Raw genomic sequence first — 21,740 nt, 5'->3', positions numbered from 1 at the left:
ATACTGCAGTACAACTCAGGCATGATCTTGAATGACTAAGAAGAATCAAGAGTCTGAATGGCCTATTGCCTTGTTTCACTGAGCTTGGCACATCCAATGTATCCTATCAGCAAAAAGTAACCTGCTCCAATTGTGAGAACAAATCAAGCATCTTATCATTTACTCTTGCCTTTTAGTTATTAACTTTTGGTTGAGTTGGAAGTCGTGGCGTGATGGTGGTGGTGGTTGTTGTGAGGAGTGGTAAGGGATCTACACAGTGAGGGGCACTAATACCAATGTTAACATAATGAAGCAACACAAATCAGTGAAGCAAAGCTGTATCTTCCTCATTAAAAGGACTGAATGAATGTGAATATTCAATTAATCATGTTCTCTGTGCCAACTCAATCTTACATATGGTCACAGCTGCCATTGCTGTAGGGAGTATCATGCAAATGACCATTCATCACAAGAATGAACTTTGTTTGCAGGCTATTCTGTTGTGGTGGAATATCAAAATCATGCCCAATCATGTTCTCAGTTCTGCTCTTTATATCAAGGTTACTAAATAGCAGTCAAGAGCAAGACTCTAAATTAATTGTTCCTCTCTTCTGACCGAAGGCCATCGAAGCTAATTTGCGCATCACAGGACAGCTTAAATCATAGGGCAAAGACTGAAGGGGAGTCCTTCCAGATCTGTATAGCTGACTGTTTTTAACTACTGAGCCGATGAATATATTCTACATCTTGGTTTGAATGAACATTTTATGAATCATTTTTTTAAGAAAAACTAAAACACTGCCTTAAATTGAACCCAACCATGATGAAGGTGAGGAGGACAAGTGTCTAACTGAAAAAAAAAGCATAGATATCAAGTTGTGTGAGTGTACTTGTTTGGACAATCAGACAATTCATTCACTGATTTAAATCAGTCTACCACAACCCAATTATGAGACTGATTCACATTTGTTGCTTCAACTCAGTTCTCCTGAACTCGAAACTCCTGCAACAAAATATAAGTAAGATCCGAGTTGAGTTGAAAGGTCTGGTGACCTTTCTAAGGAAAGGTCACCAGACCCAACCGATGCAGTCTCCTCTACTTTGGGGAGACTGGACACCTCCTAGCAGAGTGCTTTAGGGAACATCTCTGGGACACCCGCACCAATCAACCACACCACTTTGTGGCCCAACATTTCAACTCCCCCTCCCACTCTGCTGAGGACATGGAGATCCTGGGCCTCCTTCACCGACGCTCCCTCACCACCCGACGCCTGGAGGAAGAACGCCTCATCTTCCGCCTCGGAACACTTCAACCCCAGGGCATCAATGTGGACTTCATTTCTCCTTCCCCCACCTCACCCCAGTTCCAAACTTCCAGCTCAGCACTGTCCTACCTGCCTATCTTCATTTCCACCTATCCATTTCACCCTCCTCTCTGACCTATTGCCTTCATCCCACCCCCATGCACCCTTTGTACTCTTTGCTACCTTTCCCCATCCTCCTCCCTAACTTATCACCTTCATTCCCACCCCACTCACCTATTGTACTCTATGCTACTTTCTCCCCACCCCCACCCTCCTCTCATTTATCTCTCCACCCTTCAGGCACTCTGCCTATATTCCTGATGAAGGGCTTTTGCCCGAAACGTCGATTTTCCTGCTCCTCGGATGCTGCCTGAACTCTGTGCCTTTCCAGCACCACTCTAATCCAGAATCTGGTTTCCAGCATTTGCAGTCATTGTTTTTACCAGACCCAAAACATTAAGTCTGATTTCTCTGCAAACATGCTGCCAGACCTGCTGAGCTTTTCCAACAATTTCTGTTTTTGTTTCTGATTTACAGAATCCACTTTCAATTTTTAAATGTAAATAAGATTTGTTGTATTGAGAAATATTTTGATAACACTCCCAAAGGAGCAGAAGGTACATGTAGTCAAAGTGGTCAAGGAGACATATTGGATACTTGCTTTATTAGTTAAGCAGGGAGGTTATGCTGAAACTGCATAAAAACTTGGTTAGCGCATTCAAGACTATTATGTGCAGTTCTGGAAGCCACATTATAGGAGAGATGTGATTGCAGTGGAGAAGGTGCAGTGCAGAGATTTACCAGGGTGTTGCCTGGGCTGGAGAGTCTTAGTTATGAAGAGAGACTAGATAGCCTGGGGCTGTATTCTTTGGAGCAGGGGAGATTGAGTGTGTACATGATTGAAATGTATGAAATTATAAGGATCCTAGATTGGGTGTAAACAGGAAGAAAGTCTTCCCATTGATGGAGGGATCAATGACCAGGGTCACAGATTCAAGGTAACAGGTAAAAGGTTTAGAGAGGATATGTGGAAAAAGATTTTCACCCAGACAGTCGTAAGAATCTGGAAGTCAATGCCTGAAAGGGAAACCCTCATAACATTCAAAACGTATCTTGACATACACTTGGGATTCCAAGGCATACACGTCTATAGGCCAAGTAATGGAAATTGTGATTAGAATAGTTAGTTAGGTGTTTGCTTCCGACTGGTGCTGACTCAATGGGCCAAAGGGCCTTTTTCTTTGCTGTCGATCTCTATGGTACTCCTGCTCCATTACAATCAAATAGTAAATATTGGGGTTACACAATCACACTGAAGGTAGCCACTCAGCCAGCATGGGTTGATGCTTTGAAAGAACTAACAAATAGTTCCATTCCCCACAGCTCAGCAAATGTCTCCCTTTCAAGTTTCATCTTCCAAGTTACAACTGAATCTGCTTCCACCAACTATGCAGGCAGTGTGTTCAAAGTTACAGTAATCCACCGTAGGAAATTCTTATCTTCCTTTGGTTCTTTTGTCAATTAGCTCAAATCTGTGTCTCCTGGTCCCAATCCTTCCAACAGTGGAAATGGTTTCTTCTTTGTTTGTCTCTTCAAAAAAAATCATAATTCCTCCCTCTAATAAATTACCCTTAATCGCCACCCTTTGTCCAAGACCAAATACTGTAGTGCTAATTTATTCAATTTCTAATGATGCCTAACCTAAATGATTAACAAATGTAATTTGATGGCTGGAAGTTTACCAAGTCATAGTTAGCTGATTAATGGAAGACATATCACAGAATAAGCATCTGTACACTCAGTCCTCCAATGCAATCGTTAGTCAGCAGATACAACACCAACAATGTGATTTACACAGGCTGTCAGGAACTCAAACCCTGCATACTTTATAATTTACAGCATATCTTTCTCAACCTAGATGGTGGCTTGCAATCCAAAAGCCTTCCATTTTTCTTGTCTAAGCCAGCCAAATGTAACTATCGAACACTACACCAATTATTCCCACATTAATTTTAAACCTGATAAATCCTGGAAATATGAGTCTCTGTGTGCTTTGACAACAGTGAGGACACAGCTGCTCTGCCTGTTTCGGTGAGGCAGCCTTTAGTTCAGGCAGCACTTTAAAATACATCTTCTGTTAACTTCATCACTTACCGAGTTCATTGGGCGGATGCTCAAAAGACACAGTAATGCAGTTGATAGTGCATGTTGAAAAGGGTGGCGCTGAGAAAGCACAGCAGGTCAGGTAGAATCCAAAGAATAGGAGTTTGGGCATAACCCCTTGTTGTCCATCTCATACCCTGCAGACAAGGATGCTCTGAGGCATGGTACATTAGCTAGACCAAGCATACACAACAACAACAGATGAACGGACACTGCACAGCAATCGCCAGACAGGGGTGTTCCCTCCCAGTCAGGGAACACTAGAGGGACATTTGGCCTCAGACCCTTGGGTGACCATCCTCCAAGGCGCACTTCAGGATAGGCAATAATGCAGAGTGGCCAAGCAGAAGCTGATAGCCGAGTTCAGTATCCATGAGGTTGGCCTCAACCGGGACCTTGGGTTCATGTCACACGACAGATGACCCCATTACACTGCGTGCGTACACACACACACACACACACACACCCTCTCACAGGCCTATACTCCCGTCACACTCGCACTCACACTCACTCTCTTTCTCACACACAAACACATATGAGTCTTTGGGGTGAATTTGCATTTGCAGAATCCCGTCACACTCACACACACATTCAACCAAGCACACGCGCAAGCAAACACACACACTCGCACTCACACTCACTCTCTTTCTCACACACAAACACATATGAGTCTTTGGGGTGAATTTGCATTTGCAGAATTGTAATTGCAGATACATTCTATTTTGCTCAAAAAGCACACAATCTGCATGCAGTCAATCCATGTAACATTTTATAAATTCCTACTTTGGAAATAGAACCAGTCTGAATCAAGATTGGGATACAGACAGACTCTAACCTCACACCATTACTGCACTGCCTGAGCTAGGATGTCATTTTTATTTGTAAAACCTTAAGTTTTCTCAAGATCATGATGAAAAATAAATTCTGGGATTTACATATTAATGAACCAAAATCTGCAACCCATTCTAAAAGATGAAAGACTTAACAGCAATAGGTTTGTTCAATATATTGTTTCAGTTGTATATAAATTCTGTGACTTATGATCCTGCTCCACAGCTACCTGACAAAGAAGCCATGCTCCAAACGCTAGTACTTCCAACTAAACCTGTTGGATTATAACCTAGTGTTGTGTGATTTTTAACTAAAACAGGAGGTTGATAATGAATGTCAACCATCAAAAGGAGCACTCTGTAATCCTTCATAATTTACTAGAGTTTCGCATTTGTTTTACAAATAGAAAAGTAAACCTTTCAGATAGCAAATACATTGTTTCACTTATCAATGTGGAAGAGTTTGCCTCAAATTCATAACAACTCATAACAACATTCCTTTTACAATTCGTAAAATGTGCCTATACTCTCTGGAGTTGACATTAATGAAGGGCGATTATGTTGAAACACAAAGGGCAGGATTTCTTGGAAAGTGAGGTCTCAAACTCAGCCTCCCAATGAGCCAACATGGTACACATTTCACTAATACGAGTGGCCCACTGCCTCATAACATTCAATTATGGCATGAGGCAGAATTTTAGTGGCAAGTGCTCAGTTTCCAAAGTTCTTTGGCTCCTGCCTCAGTTTAGCTGCTGGAAATCCCACAGGTTGGGTATCTGCAGAGTAAAGAGAATTGGACCTTCACTCTGGGTATTGATACTGAATGGAGCTCTGTCCTATTGATGTCAGAGTAACCGGAACGGTAGCATGGGTCTGTGCAGCTCCACGAAAACTGTCCTCTCCCATGTATAGTTATATTCAATAAAGTCAGTTGAAAGTCACTCAGTTGAGAAAGTAGATCTCCCAGACAACAATGTACCCTCAGTCTCTGGTAAATTTTTATTACACCACGGTGGATAATAATTAAGTCCCAGCCTGCTTTTCTGTGGTAGCTACACCTGTGACTTGAATCCTGCACTTTAAAATTAAAAAAGGATTGAGTTTCTGGTCTTGCTACTTTAACACCATGATGAGCCCTCCCAATCCTCTCCTGCCAACAGGAGAAGGCTTTAAATTGAACCAGGACATTTCATCTTCATATTCTCAACCTTCTCTTTATCCTGAAGTCATAGACATTGGGGTGTCCACCAATACATCCCTTGTGTACTCATTTGTGTGGTAACCTATACAGCTACTGCAGACTGTTAAACTGGTTCAACATTTCAAACAAGTAAAGTTCTTTACCCAACTGTTGCTTTAAATTCATTCACAGAAAGTGGACATCACTGGCCAGGCCAGAGTTTTAACAGTGAACCACATTGCTGTGGGTCTGGAATCAAATGTATACCAGACCAGATAAGCATGGCAGTTTCCTCCCCTAAAGGACATGAGTGAACCAGATGGGCTTTTCCCCAATAATTGATTGTGATGGCATGGTTATTATTAGATTCTTTTATTGGATTCAGATTCAATCATCTGCCATGATGAAATTCAAACTCAGACCTCCAGAACATTACCTGGGTCTCTGGTCTGAATAGTCTAGTGATAGCACCATTAGGTCATTGCCTCCCCACACTCTGAAGTCCAAGCTCCCAAGCACTAGCTATAGGGAGGACTGGATAGTAATAACGTCCAACAGAAACCATGCTCAATAGTTAATATCAGTGTCAATGAGAGGCAATGGCCTAGTGTATTATTGCGAGACTACTAACCCAGCGGCCTAGACAATGTTACAGAAACCCTGGGTTCAAACTCCACCATGGCAGATGGTGGAATTTAAATTCAATAACAAATGTGAAAGTAAGAGTTTAATGATGATCATGAAACCATCAGGAAAAAGATATCTGATTCATTTTAAGGAAGGAAACTGTCGTCCTTACCTGGTCTGACCTACATGTGACTCCAACAATATGGCTGGCTCCTCACTGCCCTCTGGCCAATTAAGGATGAACAACAAATGCTGGCTTAGCCAATGACACACGCATCATGTGGATGAATTATTTAAAAAACTGACGGCCACGACGGTAGCCTTAGTCCAACAGCAAGAAAGACAGGGGCCATTTCCAGACCGCTCACTGTAAAGATGTTACTGGGTTTTCCTCTTCTGTAAAGGCAGAGATTCCACCAGGAAATTGAAGGGATGACAGCTCTTCAGCTGTACCACCGGGTAGTGGCAGCCACTGCTGGGACCGTGATCAATCCTCTCCCAGAATGGGGGAGGCTCACTCTGAATTGATCACAGCAACCACAGCGAGGGGATGGAATCAGAGGGTGGTGTTTGATCCCAAGGACTTCACCAAGTCCACAGACAGCAGCGATTACTAAGTGACCTCCCAATGTAGATCTCTACACCCTGACAACCCCTACTCCACTCCCATCAAACAGAATGTGTGCAATGCTGTATGAACTGCAGCAGCTGTCAATGAACTGCTTATCAGGACTGATTGAAGTGCCAGCAGGAAAGTCATCCCCCACCCTGACTCTATTGTGGAAAAGGATCCAAGAAGATAATGGACACTCCACTCTGCACTTTGCCTCCTGATTCGAAGCACCTCTACTCTAACCCCAATCCTTGCCCACCTCCCACCCATCGCTAATGGGCAAATCCACACAGAAAGTGCTTGATTTGTCCTGGCTGAACTTTGCAAACTCAGCAGAAGTCAGCATTTCTCCTCGACTGCCTTGCATCTCAGTCAGGACAATAGTCTCTTGCAACATTGCTATCATAACACATTTCTTTTAAAGAGATGAATTATTTCGGATATAATTACTGGTGCCACAATATCATGTTTACAAATTCATATGTAAGCATTTCACTTTTCCGTCTTAATTACTGATTAAATGCATTCTCGTGGCACGAAGGCCTAGAGGATCAGCAAATTTGCACAAGGCGTAGGCTGTTTTGTGCTGCGGTAGAAATTGCTTTGACTCTGATGGAAATAGCAGGCTAGTACTGCAGGCAGAGTCAGCCTGATTTGCCAGTTATAACCTCTTTAACAACTGCACCAGCAAACCTGAAAACTAGGAAGACATTAAATCATCCTTTAAGAACAGAATCCTAGAATCAAACAGTGCGATTGAAGTCCAATTGGCCTTTCAAGTCTCATCCAGGCAAGTGGGGAGTATCCATCTGTAGGGAGTCAAGAGGCAAGTTATTAAATGCAAGATTCCTAGCCTCCAACCTGCTCTTATGGTCACAATATTTATATGGCTAGTCCAGCATAATGTCTGATCAATGGTAATCCTCAGGATGTCGACAGAAAGAGAGTCAGTAACAGTAATACCACTGAATGTCAAGGGCTCGTGGTTAGGATCTCTCTCATTAGAGATGGTCACTGCCAGACATTTGTGTACCACAAATGTCACTTGCCATTTTTCAGTCCAAGCCCGGAAATTGCCCAAGTTTTGCTGCTTATGAATACCGACTGCTTCAGTCTGTGTCTAAATCTGAACAGTCTGTGCAATCAATAGCAATCATCTCCACTTCTTATCATCTGATAGTAGGAGACAGCTGAGCCTAGGGCACTATGCTGAGTAACTCATGCAGAAATGTGCCAGAATAGTGATTGCTAGATCTCCAATAGACACAACCAATATTCTTATTGCTGGCCATGACTCCAATCTCACCACCATTACCCATTTGTTTTCATTTTCCCTTGAGCTCCTTGATGCCACACTCAGTTAAATGCAGTCTTGATGTTCAGGGCAGTCACCTCTGCACCTCAGTGCCTTTGCCTATGTTAGACCAAGTGCTGACCCTGGGGGACCAAGTTTACCATCAGTGAGCAGATTGTTGCTGAGTATGTATCATTTGATAACACATCGATGACCCCTTCCATCACTTTGCTAATAGTAGAAAGTAGACTGACAAGTTCGCAATTGTCTGGATTCGATTTGTCCTGCTTTGTGAACAGGTCATACCTGAGCAACATTGCTCATTGCCATGTAAACATCTTGTTGTAGCTATACTGGAATAGTTTGTCTAAGGACAGCTAGTCTTCAAGATGGTGGCACTGGCACAGTATGTAGTGTTCAGACTCCTAAGCCAATCCACTCCATGCCAGCAGCATCTTCTCCTCTCTCTCTCTCTCCTTAGGAGTATTGATATGCAGAGGAATCTGGGTGTGCATGCCCACAGATCACTGAGGGTGGCAGCACAGGTAGAAAAGCCCCTTGATTGTAAGGGGCTTTGAATATAAGGATAGACAAGTTATGCTGCAGCTTATCAAACTTTAGTAGGCCACACTTGGAATATTATGTACAATGCTGATGACCACACCACCAGAAGGATGTAGAGGATTTGGATAGGGTACTGAAAAGGTTTACCAGAATGTTGCCTGGTATGGGGGAGTTTAGCTATGAAGAAAGATGAGGAGAAAGTGAGGACTGCAGATGCTGGAGATCAGAGTCAAAGACTGGAGCGCTGAAAAAGCACTGCCGGTCAGACAGCATCCGAGCTGCAGGAGAATCGACATTAACTCCCTGATGAAGAGCTTATGCTCAGAATATCAATTCACTTGTTCCTCGAATGCTACCTACCTGGCTGTGGTTTTCCAGTGCCACACACTATGAAGAAAGATTTTAATCTGGGTTTGCTTTCTCTGCAACGCAGAAGGTTGAGGGGCAACTTGACAGAAGTCTATAAGATTGTGAATGACATTGAGAGAGTGGAAAGGATGAGGCTTTTTTCCCAGATTGGATGTGTCAATTGCTGGGGGACACAATTTCAGGGTGCGGGAGCTGGAGGTAGTTGAAAAGAGATGTTCGAGGCAAGTTTATCACACAAAGTGCGGTGAGTGGCCGACAATAAAATCATTCATTCATAGTTGTGGAACACAAGTACTTCAGTATGACTTTCAGGATATTGTCAGGACCACAACCTTTGTGATTTCCAGCACCTTTAAATTATTTCTTCAAATCCCATGAGTGAATAAAGTTGGTTGAAGACTGGCATTTGTGCTGCTGGAGACCTCAGGAGGAGGCTCAGATGAATCATCCATTTGGCACTTCTAGTATTCCCCATTGTGTAAACTGTGGATTGTTGTAGAGCCTATTTCTTCTGTCAGTTGCTTAAGGCTGTGAATGACTCAAACACCATCTTTAGGTGGTGCAAATTGTATAAGAGGAAGCCATGTCATGCTGATGCAGAGGAAGCTTTTATAACAATGATAATTGAAAGTTTTTCAAATGCATCGGGAAACTTTACAGTTATTTTGTGCAATGTCCAGGACATTCATTTCTGAATACATCAGGAAGATTATTAATCCCAAAATGTAGTCAAAAAGCAACAGAGGAAAGAGCATTTACAGATGGTTCTACAATATGATGGTTGCATTCTTGTGCAGCCCTGCATTACAGAAAAATCACGCCTTAGAAACAGCGCTTCAAGTGTTGGCAGTGTAATCGTGTTATAGTCCATACACATTTTAAAAGTTTGCGCTTTAGAAAGTGTCCACAATTTGTCACTTGTGTTACAATGAATTCACATTAACGAAACGTTTGTTATAGCAGAACGACCTGGAGTGAGGCTCTGCAATTGGTTAGGTACCTGAGTGAAATATTTAGCAAGGGGAAAAAACAAGCACAAAAAGGGAAGATATGAATGGCACAAGGCACTGAAAAGTACTGCAATACATGCTTGAGCTCCAGACTCAACAGACACAAGGAACCAGGAGGGAGCATAGGAAGCCACCAAGACAGCACAGGGGATCTGTCAGTCTTTTCTTAAAAGTAATTAAAATTAATGTGAATGAAATAAAGGTGTTGCCGTCTGTGCATGTGCTAGTGCTGATGTCAATGCACATATCATCAACACACGCACGAAGCTTGGCATGGGCAGCTGACATCACCGGCCCCATATGTGCATGCATCGAGACCGGTGTCCATTTTAACAGCTGCTCTTGCATTTGGAGTAATTGCTCCACTTTTTAAATTGTCCACCGGCTTTCAAGAGCATGCCCACATGTATCATGAAACATCCAATGGTCACACAGCTCTTTACTAAAAAACATCCTTTGTCTTTCTGATGAAAACCCTCTGCCTCTGGCCTTTTGATCTGCATTCAACCTGCCAGAACACCAACCACTACCTCTAAGCCCCAATTCCTCACCCACATATATACAGTGACTCTATTGTAAGATCCAACTCTCTTTCTCTCTCAAACACTCCCAACTTTTTTTTCCAACAGTGGTGCTATTTCTGGAATCCCCTAAGCAGAGATTGGTTCTTTCAGAACAATGGGGGAGGGTGGAAGTGCTACAGCAGGGCAGCACTGTCACCACCAAGCATAGATCACTAGAAAATGGACCCCAGTGAAGCCACAAAGCAGCAAGGACATCACAAATGCATGAGATTTAGAGGGTGAAATTGTCACAGCTTGTTAGCATCAATGCTCGTGGTATCCTTGACCGAATCTACAACACTCAGGCAATACAAAAGGGTCAGCAATCCAAGGTACTACATGGAGATAAACTATCAGTAACCATACTACAATCCTACAGAAGTTGAACAACCAGGATTCCATTGTTGGAGAAAAGTTTTCTAATTTGTTGTATCTCCCAGTTTTACTTGAAAAATAAATATTGAGAAAGAAGAGACTGGAGTTCATTGTACCTACTGTCAGAATTTAATCAAGCTAATAAAACAGTATTGTATGTCAGAAAAGAACAGAAAACAGGAGAAGCCAACACTAAAACAATAGTTTACAACGTCTATTCTGTGACCCTGCTATTAGCTACAATTGAAATTTAAACCCACACTTCATAATAGATAGTGGAACTCGTCTCCTGAACATGTCCATTCTTGTTATCACTTGCAAAGTAACTTAAACTCAAGTCAATGATTTCAATCTGAACTAATTGTAGTGGTTTCTCTAGCTAGAGGCAGTTTCAGGGAGTTTCAGATTGCCTAGCTCTGTCACTGATAATGCCCAGTTCAGTTCATCTCCTTAGGAAAGGTTCCAGAATCCAACAGTTACCGAACCTGCATTAACCAGGATTACTCTGGAGATACCTAAAAAGAACTTATATTTTTCCAGCACCATATCATGATTATCAGGATGCCACAAAGTGCTCTGTGTACAATTAATTGTCTCAAAGTGATTCATTGTTGTTACATAACAAACAGTCACCAGTATGCACACAGCAAAGAAGGATTAAAATTGATCTATTTTAATGGTACTGACAGAAGGAAAAACATCAAAATGTCCAAAGGAAGAGGATATTTAACCATTCAGATTCTTTCTTTTATAGAGTCCAGGAGTGATTATTCTACAACACCTTTCCTTCTCATGCTGCTGACTGATTATCTACCTTGAGCTACCACAGCAAGAGGACTCCTTCCTAAATAATTTTAGGATAGGATAGGATCCCTGTGCAGCATTCAACATTGGGCCTTTGTTCAAACCCTTTTGCAAAGCACTTTTGCAAAGCTATAAGCAATGCTGCACATTGTCCAACAAGTGTCCCCTGTACAAAGCTGACTGATTGCATAACCAGCTTAAAATCATCAAATAAGGAGGCCATAATTTGGTTTCAGGGATCTGCATTTGCTAAGTAAAAGGGCTAACCCCCCAGTAGTTTAGAGAACACCAGACATACTTCCAAAAAACAAATGTTGCCAAGGCATGAAGAGAACTCTTCTCCTCACTGTGCAGTTGTGCTACGGTATCTCTCACCCCAACTGGTAGTTGCACCATTACATTTAAAAGACAGCGACTGTGACAATACAACATCCCTTGATCTGGTATTGAGGTGTCAATTAGGATTAAATGCTCAAATGATTGAATGAACATGAACAAAGCTGGCAGGTGCAGGAACTGCCTGTTGTGACACCCAACCAGCAAAACAGCGAAAAAGGGCATTAAACATGGAGAGAGCTAATAGCTATCAAGCATAAAATAGTGCTCCCCACCCACATTTCAGCTTTTGCTTCACTAAAATTAGCACCTGGAGCAAAAAATAAATACTTTGGTGTTACTTCATATTCCAATGAACGTGTTCCTCCAGATTCACACAACTTGAGTTTGAATCGGCAGTCTTCTCAATACTCTAATGTGTTACAAGCTTGTAGCACAGTCGTGACAGTGCTGTCGCTGACATATTAATTCAGCAGTGTGGTGTCGCTTACAATAGCATAGTATCAGTGGTGTAACACTGCTGGAGCAAAACAGCTGAGAGGTTCCTACCCACCTCATAATTCACATCAATCAGAATCACTGCCCTGACACAAAGGTGCGCTGAATCGAATATCTCTAATGCCACACCGACGTGATCCGAAAATCTCTAATAGAAGAACATGCAAGGATGCTATTTTCTCTACGTTTTTCATCAAACTAATATTGTAACATCAGAAGCAATTATCTATCATTGTATGACACTCCAACTCTATTTTCCCTAATTAGCCCAAAAAACTTCTCAAATGTAATCTTTAAAGCTATATTGGAAGGTTAAAGGCAGAAAAAGGTCTTAGATAACCATCTTTGTTTATCGTTATGCACTGAAGTGCACTCTTTCTGGCTAACTATGTGTAGACAATTGTTTGGTTTCCTCCTACCACTCTCCCATATTCTGGCGAGTCAAAAGAAAATGTTTCTGATTGGATTTTGGTTTTATTTAACTATTTTATCCATGCAGTTAATGTGTGATACAGTACTCGACCCTTCTGTCTCCTGTACATTGCCCATCCAACCCCTACTTCTATTTCCTCTCCGTTTCTACCATTCTCACTGCTGAGTTGAGTTTAGTACCACGGTACAGCTCCACAAATAGCAAGATTCTCGCTCAGTAAAAGAGTTTGACATAACTTCTTGTGAACAGAACATCTATTTGTTGCTAAGTCACAAGGTCATAACTCTACTCAATCCTGTCCTGACTGGCATCAACATGATTTTCCTACTCCCAATACCCCTTCCCTCCACCATTCAAAAGCTCTTCTTGACATTTTCTAAAGGACTTCTTTCAGAATTCCAGGGGCCACGTTGAGCATTAGAAGTCTTTTTTTCCCTCTTCAAATAATCATCAAATTCCCTTTTGAGTCTTTTCCTCATGTCATCATTGATCTCACTGGCCGTCACCTTAAATCAGAATCCTCCAGTTCTCGATCTGCTACAATGGGAACAGCTTTTCCTCCATCTGTTCTGTCCACATCCCTAAGCATTTTCACACCTCTATATCATCTCTTCTCCAAGAGAACAAACTCAGCTTCTCCAACCTGCACCGTAGAAGTCCCTCATCCCAAGATTCGTCCTCATAATCATTTCTGCACCCTCTCTAATACTACCATACAGTCTAGTCTGCAATGGAATCTTACCTTCCCCCAACAAACATCCTGCCTCCTGAAGAGGTAATAAAATAAAAACACAATCAAAAGAGAAATGGTCTCATTCAATTTGCGAGACTAATGAAGTTTACTGTCTTTGGGTTGTCAGGCGTAGAAAGTTACAAATAAATGAATAATTTTTCCCTTGTTGCCATTTAGTTCAGTACTGAAATACCTGAGAGACCTGGAACAATATATGAAAAAAATACATCATCCAGATTTAGTGTTTCTGCTGGCTTCATTGCACCAAGCTTGAAGTTGGCACTCCTTTTGAATAATCCATTTGTCTTTGTGGAAAAAAAAAGCTAGGCTCCCTAAAAGCTGTGCAACTGTTCAGAATGCTGCACAGCAAAGGTCCAAAGCCACAGCACTGTCATCAGTAGGGACAGAGTTCCTGATTGCAGCCATCACAGTTAACTGGGCAATACAACTAAACTCCAAGCATAGAGAGGAGGCAAGTCAGCTAAAGTTCTCACTTGCGATTAGTATGATAACAGGAATACGCTGAGTTGCACATTCCTGAATTACAATCTCCACTCACAGTCAGCTGCTGAACAGTCCACGTTCATCCAGTTCAAACCTGTCCTCCCTTCTCCTCACAGGTATACCAATGATTGGGTTATCTCCCTCAACCTATAACTCTTTAGCTTTCTTGTATACTCTCACTTTCTGAAGCTCAGTGTATCGCACGGTTCTGGCTTTGTTTGCCCCTTACTTTCCAGGTTTCTCACTTTTGGGCACATTTTCTACGCCCATTATTTAGAGCTTGCTCTCAATTGCAGTTTGCAGAACGTTGCATATAATTGCACAGTATCATACTTTGGATAGAACATCAAAAAGGGGCCTCTGATTTGGACTCTATTCCCCACCACATCGGTTGTGATCTAGGCAGTACTATTAGAAGGTCCTGAGGTCTCCAGAGAGATAAACAAAAAAATCTAGGTTGATGCAACAGTGCAATATAGAACAATACTACACCGTTGGAAGTGTTATTGAGATGTCTGCATGCTTGCACTGATTATAAGATCCCTTGACTGTTTTCAAAGAGGAAGCAAAATCTCTTTGATATTCTTCCAAAAAATTGATCCTTAAATTAATATCTCAAAATTCATTCATGTGGTCATTTGGTTTCGTACCGTTTGTGGGAGTTTGATGCATACAAATTGGCTGTCACATTTCTCACATTACTTTAACATAGATAATGTTTAAAATGTTTTCTGTCTGAAAAATGCTTTGCAAACATTTGTTGTTCATGAAAGGTGTTCTTTAAAATCACAGCCTTCTTTCTTTGATTATATAGTTGATACTAGACATGAAAAATATGAAATTATAAATAGAGACTTCCTGAAGAACTCATTCCTACCTTAATGCTTCTAATGCATATCACACAATGTATAGTATTTGAACCGAACGGATTCAAGATTTGTTTTCAAAGATTCACATCACAATGTATTTTTTGTCTCACCCCCACAGGGTGTTGCCATCATTGGCAAACTGAAAGAAGAGCAGCCAAGCACAGTGCCTGGAGTGGGACAAGTTCATATTATGTGCACTTGGAACTGTAAGGAAAAGTTTGTATGACAACTAAGGACCTACCATTCCAAAAACAATTACTACGAGTAATACACTTTGGGGCACAGTTTATTCCTGACAATATGAAGATTGATCTGCATCAGTTATGCAGTAATTTGAATTAAGATTTAGATTATTTACAGTGTGGAAACAGGCCCTTCAGCCCAACAAGTCCACACCGACCCTCTGAAGAGCAACCCACCCAGACTCATTAACAGGAATACGCTGAGTTGCACATTCCTGAATTACAATCTCCACTTCTCTATAGAGAAGTCCAACAAGTCCACACCGACCCTCTGAAGAGCAACCCACCCAGACTCATTTCCCTACATTTACCCCTTCACCTAACATTACAGGCAATTTAGCATAGCCAATTCACCTAACATGCATATTTCTTTGGAAAGTGGGAGGAAACCAGAGCACACCCACGCAGACACAGGGAGAATATGAAAACTCCACAGACAGTTGCCTGAGGCGGGAATTGAACCCAGGTCTCTGGCGCTGTGAGGTAGCAGTGCTAACCACTGTGCCATCATGCCACCCCCAAAGAAGTAGAAAAACTACAAGCTGGAAATTCAAATCCCAAAAAACTTGAATTATTAGATTGTCTGAGTAAGACTATGGACTAAGACAACAGTCCAAAATTAGAATTCAGATAATCCATCATTGATCACAGGCTTGTCAGACGAGATTCTCAAAACAATCAGCTGGGAGGCTGACTTAGCCTCGAAAAGCTTCAAAATTGGGAAGACAAAATATAGACTAGCAGAGTGTTTTACAGAGTACCTACATTCTGTCTGGAAGAATGACCCTGAAATCGCCATTTCAACATAGCACCATGTTCCTTGGCAATATCTCTGTCTCAGGATTGGTGCTGTGCTCCAGTTAGGATCAGTACGATCTGGAAGAATAGCATATCATTTTCTCTTCAGAGACCCTGCAACCTTCTGGACTCACTGTCGAGTTCAATCATTTTAGGGCCTAAGTACCTTCTCCCATGTCCTTACCCAAACCACCACACATCAGACATTATCATTATACGGACTGCTACCACAGAGTTGAAAAATGTGGTGCTGGAAAAACACAGCAGGCCAGGCAGCATCCGAGGAGCAGGAGAATCAATGTTTCAGGCATCAGCCCTTCTTCAGGGCTTATGCCCGAAACGTCGATTCTCCTGCTCCTCAGATGCTGCCTGGCCTGCTGTGTTTTTCCAGCACCACATTTTTCAACCCTGGTCTCCAGCATCTGCAGTCCTCACTTTCTCCTAGTTGATCTGCTACCACAAACATCCCATTGTCAGCCACGGACAGTCCCAATTAGCAATGAATGATTTCAAATTGAACTGCACCCATTCTTTTGTCTGACCAACTGTTGTTCTGTAGCTCTAGTTCCATCTTCACCTGTTGTTTACTCCTTCCCTCTCCCCACACCCGAACTTCGGCATACATACCAACCCTTTCTTGCCTAAAATCGATTCTGAAGAAGAATCACTGGACCTGAAACATTAACTCTGTTTTCTCTCCACAAATGCTGCCAGACCCATTGACTTTTTCCTGCAATTTCTGTTTTTTTTATTTTGAAAAGGACTGAGGTTTGGAAACTGAGTGACTTATTTACAATAAATTAACAAAACATGTTTATTTAATGATTCAAGGCTTTGGTATGTACTGAAATCTCTAAAACAAAACATGAATACTGCAGATAATGTTACTTGCATGACTGCCTCACCTGTTAAAAGGGAGTGTCTGAGAAATGAAAAAGGAGGCACTGAAAACCACATATGTAGCCCTTGAGAAAATCTCAAGCAAAGCTCTTGCAAAAAGGTTGCTTCGCTCCTGTTGTCAGGTCGTGGTAACCGTGCTGGAGTAATTTGTTTTGAAAGATATAACAATATCGCACAACTTTGGAAATGTATTGGTATAAGTACATTTTTCTTCCAATGAATCAATGTTAATAACATTATCAAGTTTTACCACACCATCACCCAAAATGGAATAGAGTTACTGAATTATGATGCTACATTTGATGAGCTCAGTGTGGATTCAGAATGGCTGCCTTGCGTTAATGTCATAGAGTGAGGGTAGGGTTCGGAAGAGGAGAGGTGAAACCACTTCTTTTCTGTACCCATTTGAAAAAAACCAAGAGATATTTATTCGCACATTCCTTGCTACATCCAAACATGAAGCGATAATAGCAAGAAAAAAGATGGGTTCGTGTCTTGGTTAAATACAAATATGCCCCAATGAAATAATGAAAGCAAACAGCACTCTAATTAAGTTGCTTCATGTTACTATTATGTGCTATTCTTGTTGCTTTCCACCCTGCAGATAATAATGATTGCAGAAATAAGGCTAATCCCAATGCTGCAGTCTGGCTTCTTAGCCTGAATAGTCTCAGAGAAATTCTTATTTATGTGTATACATAAATGCACAGACATCAACATGTCTGCAAATATGTGCACACAAATGTGTATAATGTATGCATGCACTCATATGCATATAAATGTGCATACACATTTGTACACAAAAACATATGTACATATATACATTTCACATATGCACATATCTATATGCATATATAATATAGATGTATGTAACCAGAATCATATTTTAATGCTCATGCATATATAAACACCTATTCTTATTCACATACACACAGGCACACATGCAAGTATACACATAGAACAATGTCAATAACATGTATGTGCACATGCATGCATCCATGCACACATGTATTTATTCACAAACTCAGGTACCCACAGAAGAATACATACATACATATTTGCATACAGACATAGCGGCATAAATGCATGGAAATGCGCATAAATGTATGTAAATGCACATTACACACATTAGATGTCCGAACATTGATATATAAATTAATAGATATTGCATTTATGTACACGTATAAACACAGTCACATACTGACTGACAAGTTAATGGTCAACGTATTTCGTTAACAATCAGAGTGTACTACGAGTGAGGCAGGTAAGATCGAAAGGGGCTACGCAATATTTAAGGCATGATTTGATGCACGGTACGTGGTCTGAATGATATCATAAGCATATATATTTATCCTGATGATGTGATACATTTCAATGTAAATAGAACTTTTTTATATATAAATCAGGCTTCAATATCAATAGACAAGCCAAGACGGAATAACAGCACCAGGTAATACAGAAGAAAAAAAAATCTAAAGCAATCACACAACGAGGTGGTGATGATATCTAACCTCAATCTTCTTTTCCCCCTCTGTCGAAAGCTCACTTGGTCCCTCTACATTTTAACTTACAGTCAACCCCCAGGTTAAAAAAAAAACACATTAATAACTCACAATGCCAAGATACGTTCAATGCATAACTTTAAATAAAAGACTGATATTGGGTTTGACGGGAATAAAATATGACTTTACTCAAACTACTTGTTTATACCAGGACTGAGCTTTCGGATTCCCTTGTATTTCTGAAAGAGTAAGCGGGTTTAATGCTTAAAAGTCAATTGGCTGTGTAGTATCGTACAGCCTTGCTGTTTATGCGTTTCGTTGTCTGACACACTAAGTCGCCTACACTGTCGCCTCCAGTTGCTCCCTGTGTCATGTTGCAACCCGCAGTAAAACAACGCCACCGACTGCAAACACAGCCAGCCCCAGATTACACTGAATTCACCAGTCCACTACAATGCATGCTGCTTCTGCTATACCATTACAGTATCTTCCAAATCATCCTTCAAATGACATGACATATGCATTTTGCAAAGTTGATCCTCATCTTCTCCGCATTGTGCGAACTTATGTAATGACATTGATATAATTTTCTCTGTGAACACGTGGACGAAACCATTACTGTACCTATAGGTCATCACAATCACTCCCTCCTACCTGTTTCCAGGGATCTGTACGATTTTCTTTTTGTCGTCCCTTCCAAAAGAAAGATTGGCTCTCCTTTTCTGTTATTTCACTCTTAGTTGGTCAATGTTCCTGTTGCCATGGTTATCTTTCTCTTTCCAGAATAGAGAATGTTTCACATGTTGCCCTCCTCTGGATCAGACTCTCTCTCTCTCTCTCTCTCTATTGCTAGTGCCCTGTCTCGCTGGGTACTGGAGATCTCTGTTGTGAAGGAAATCTCTTCTGGGCTGCTGACGTCACGTCAGTCACAGCAACAACTAAAACACGGCATCCAAAATGATGAGAAAGTGAAGGAGAGTGCGGCCAACTGCACCAACACCCGGAGTTCTCTCAGCTCATCCTGATTTCTGCCTGCCCGATTCCCTGGTGGGTCTGCTTCCTGAGCATCTCTCACGGTGTGTTCGCGTTCCTCCGAATTACGCACAGAAAGCAGCAGTTAGCAAGTGCACCGACCAGTTGTGGCTAGCCTGCATCTTTGGCCCGTTCACACAAAGAGAAAGAGTTTGTGTGTTTTTTATTCATTCAAGGAATGTGAGCCGCTCTCGATCTGGCATTTAACGCCCAGACCACAGTTGCCCCTTGAGCGGATGATAGTGAGCTTCCTTCTTGATCCTCTGCAGTCCATGTGCTGTAGGTACACCACAATGCCATTAGGGGTGGAGATCCAGAATTATGACCCAGTACCATTGAAGGAACCGTGATATATTTCTACATCATGGTGTATGGCTTGGAGGGGGATTTGCAAATGGTGGTGTTCCCATATCCTGTCCTTGTCCTTCTTGGAATTTTGGTGAATATCTGCAGTGTGTCTTACAGATGATACATACTGCTGCTTCTAAGCATTGGTGGGAGAGGCAGTGGGAGTTGGTGGATGTGGTACCAATCAAGCAGCTGCTTTGACCTGGACAATGTGGAGTTTCTCGAGTGTTCTTGAAACTGCATTCATATAGGACAGATGTCAGAGGTAATTTCTTTACTCAGAGAGTCGTAAGGGTATGGAATGCTTTGCCTGCAATGGTAGTAGATTCGCCAACTTTAAGTTGTCATTGGACAAGCATATGGATGCACATGGAATAGTGTAGGTTAGATGGGCTTCAGATTGGTATGACAGGTTGGCGCAACATCGAGGGCCGAAGGGCCTGTACTGCGCTGTAATGTTCTATATTCTATAGAGAAGTGGGGAGAACTCCATCATACGCCTGGATGGAGTATAGTGCAGAATATCATGTAACAGGTCTGAGACTGATCAGTATGTGCCAGTTAACTCAGTTGACTAGGCAACTGGTCTATGAGGTAACAGTATGCCAACAGTGTGGGTTCAATTCCTGCACCAGCTGAGGTCACTATGATGATCCTGCCTTGGTAACCTCTCCTCTCACCACCAGTCAAATCTTTCTAATGAGAGAGTGGCCCTCTGATGACTTTAACTATAATTTAAAAGAGTAAAGAAATGTGGGTGTTCTTGTAAAGCACAAGTAATTGAGAAAGGCAATATGCTGATACAGCAAGCTATTCAGAGAGCAAACTATATTTTGACTTTAACAGGATTCAAGTGAAAAAAAATTTTAAAAGGCTTGTTAAAATTGAAAGACCATAGCTGGATTACTGTGTACTGAAGGGTCATTAAATTCAATTCTGGGAGGAGTTTTTTTTTAATTCTGTGATTCACCGTGAGTGTCACTGGCTAAGCCAACATTGTTTGCCCATCGCTAGTTGGCTTTAAGAAGGTAGCGATGAGTTGTCTTCTTGAACCGCTGCAGTTCCTTTTGTGGAGGCAAACCAACTGTTAGGGAGGGAGTATCATGACGTTGACCCAGTGACACTGAAGGAATGGCAATATATTTCCGAGTCAGGATAGTGAGTTGGTTGGAGGGGATCTTGAAGGTGATGGTGTTCCCATGTATCTGCTGTCCTTGTCATTCTTTGTAGGTTTGTAAAGTGCTCTCTAACGAGTCTTGAAGAATTTCTGCAGTTGTGTAGATGGTAAGCATTGCTGCTGCTGAACAAAGGTGGCAAAGAGAATGGATATTTGTGGATGTGGTACCAATCAAAGCTGAGTACTTTGTCCTGCGTGTATCAAGCTTCTTGAGTGTTACTGGAGCAGTATCCATGTGGAATAATCCATTACACTGCTGACATGTGCCTTATAGGTGGTGGACAGGCTTTGGTAGTCACGATGTGAGCTGTAATGCTGTTAGGAGCTGAGTGGCTCCTGGTGGAACTTGAGCTGAGCACTATGGAGAAGGTTATTGCTATGTAAGTGCTGCTTATTAGTGTACTTTGAAGACATCATCTCCTCTGCAGTTCGAACATTTAAAAGGCATTTGGACAGATACATGATAGGAACCATTTAAAGAGATATCGGCAAAATGCAGGAAAATGGGACGAGATTAGTTTGGGAAACTTGGTTGGCATGAACAAGTAGGACCAAAGGGTCGGTTCCATGTTGTATTACTCTATGAAACTATCACAATTAGATGGAAAGGGCAGTAATTGGCCTGGTTGTATTTGTTCAGTTTTTGTGTACATGACATACTCAAGCAATTTTATACATTGTTGGGTACTTATC

At 41.7% G+C, this 21,740-nt stretch overlaps 1 protein-coding gene across 1 annotated transcript in view; it reads right to left on the bottom strand.

Annotated features, from left to right (window-relative positions):
* The window catches only part of LOC122548904 (protein FAM135B-like), a 372,254-nt gene extending 352,445 nt beyond the window's left edge, over positions 1-19,809 (bottom strand). The window contains exon 1 of the mRNA XM_043687860.1: positions 19,145-19,809. The gene's annotated coding sequence lies outside the window, so the exon portion shown is untranslated. The remainder of the gene's footprint in view (positions 1-19,144) is intronic.
* Positions 19,810-21,740: the final 1,931 nt, after the last annotated feature.

Source organism: Chiloscyllium plagiosum, chromosome 4 (assembly GCF_004010195.1).
Source record: "Chiloscyllium plagiosum isolate BGI_BamShark_2017 chromosome 4, ASM401019v2, whole genome shotgun sequence".
In the NCBI taxonomy this organism is placed as follows: domain Eukaryota; kingdom Metazoa; phylum Chordata; class Chondrichthyes; order Orectolobiformes; family Hemiscylliidae; genus Chiloscyllium; species Chiloscyllium plagiosum.
Note: the sequence above shows the minus strand (reverse complement) of the source record. Positions and strands in the feature narration are given on the sequence as shown.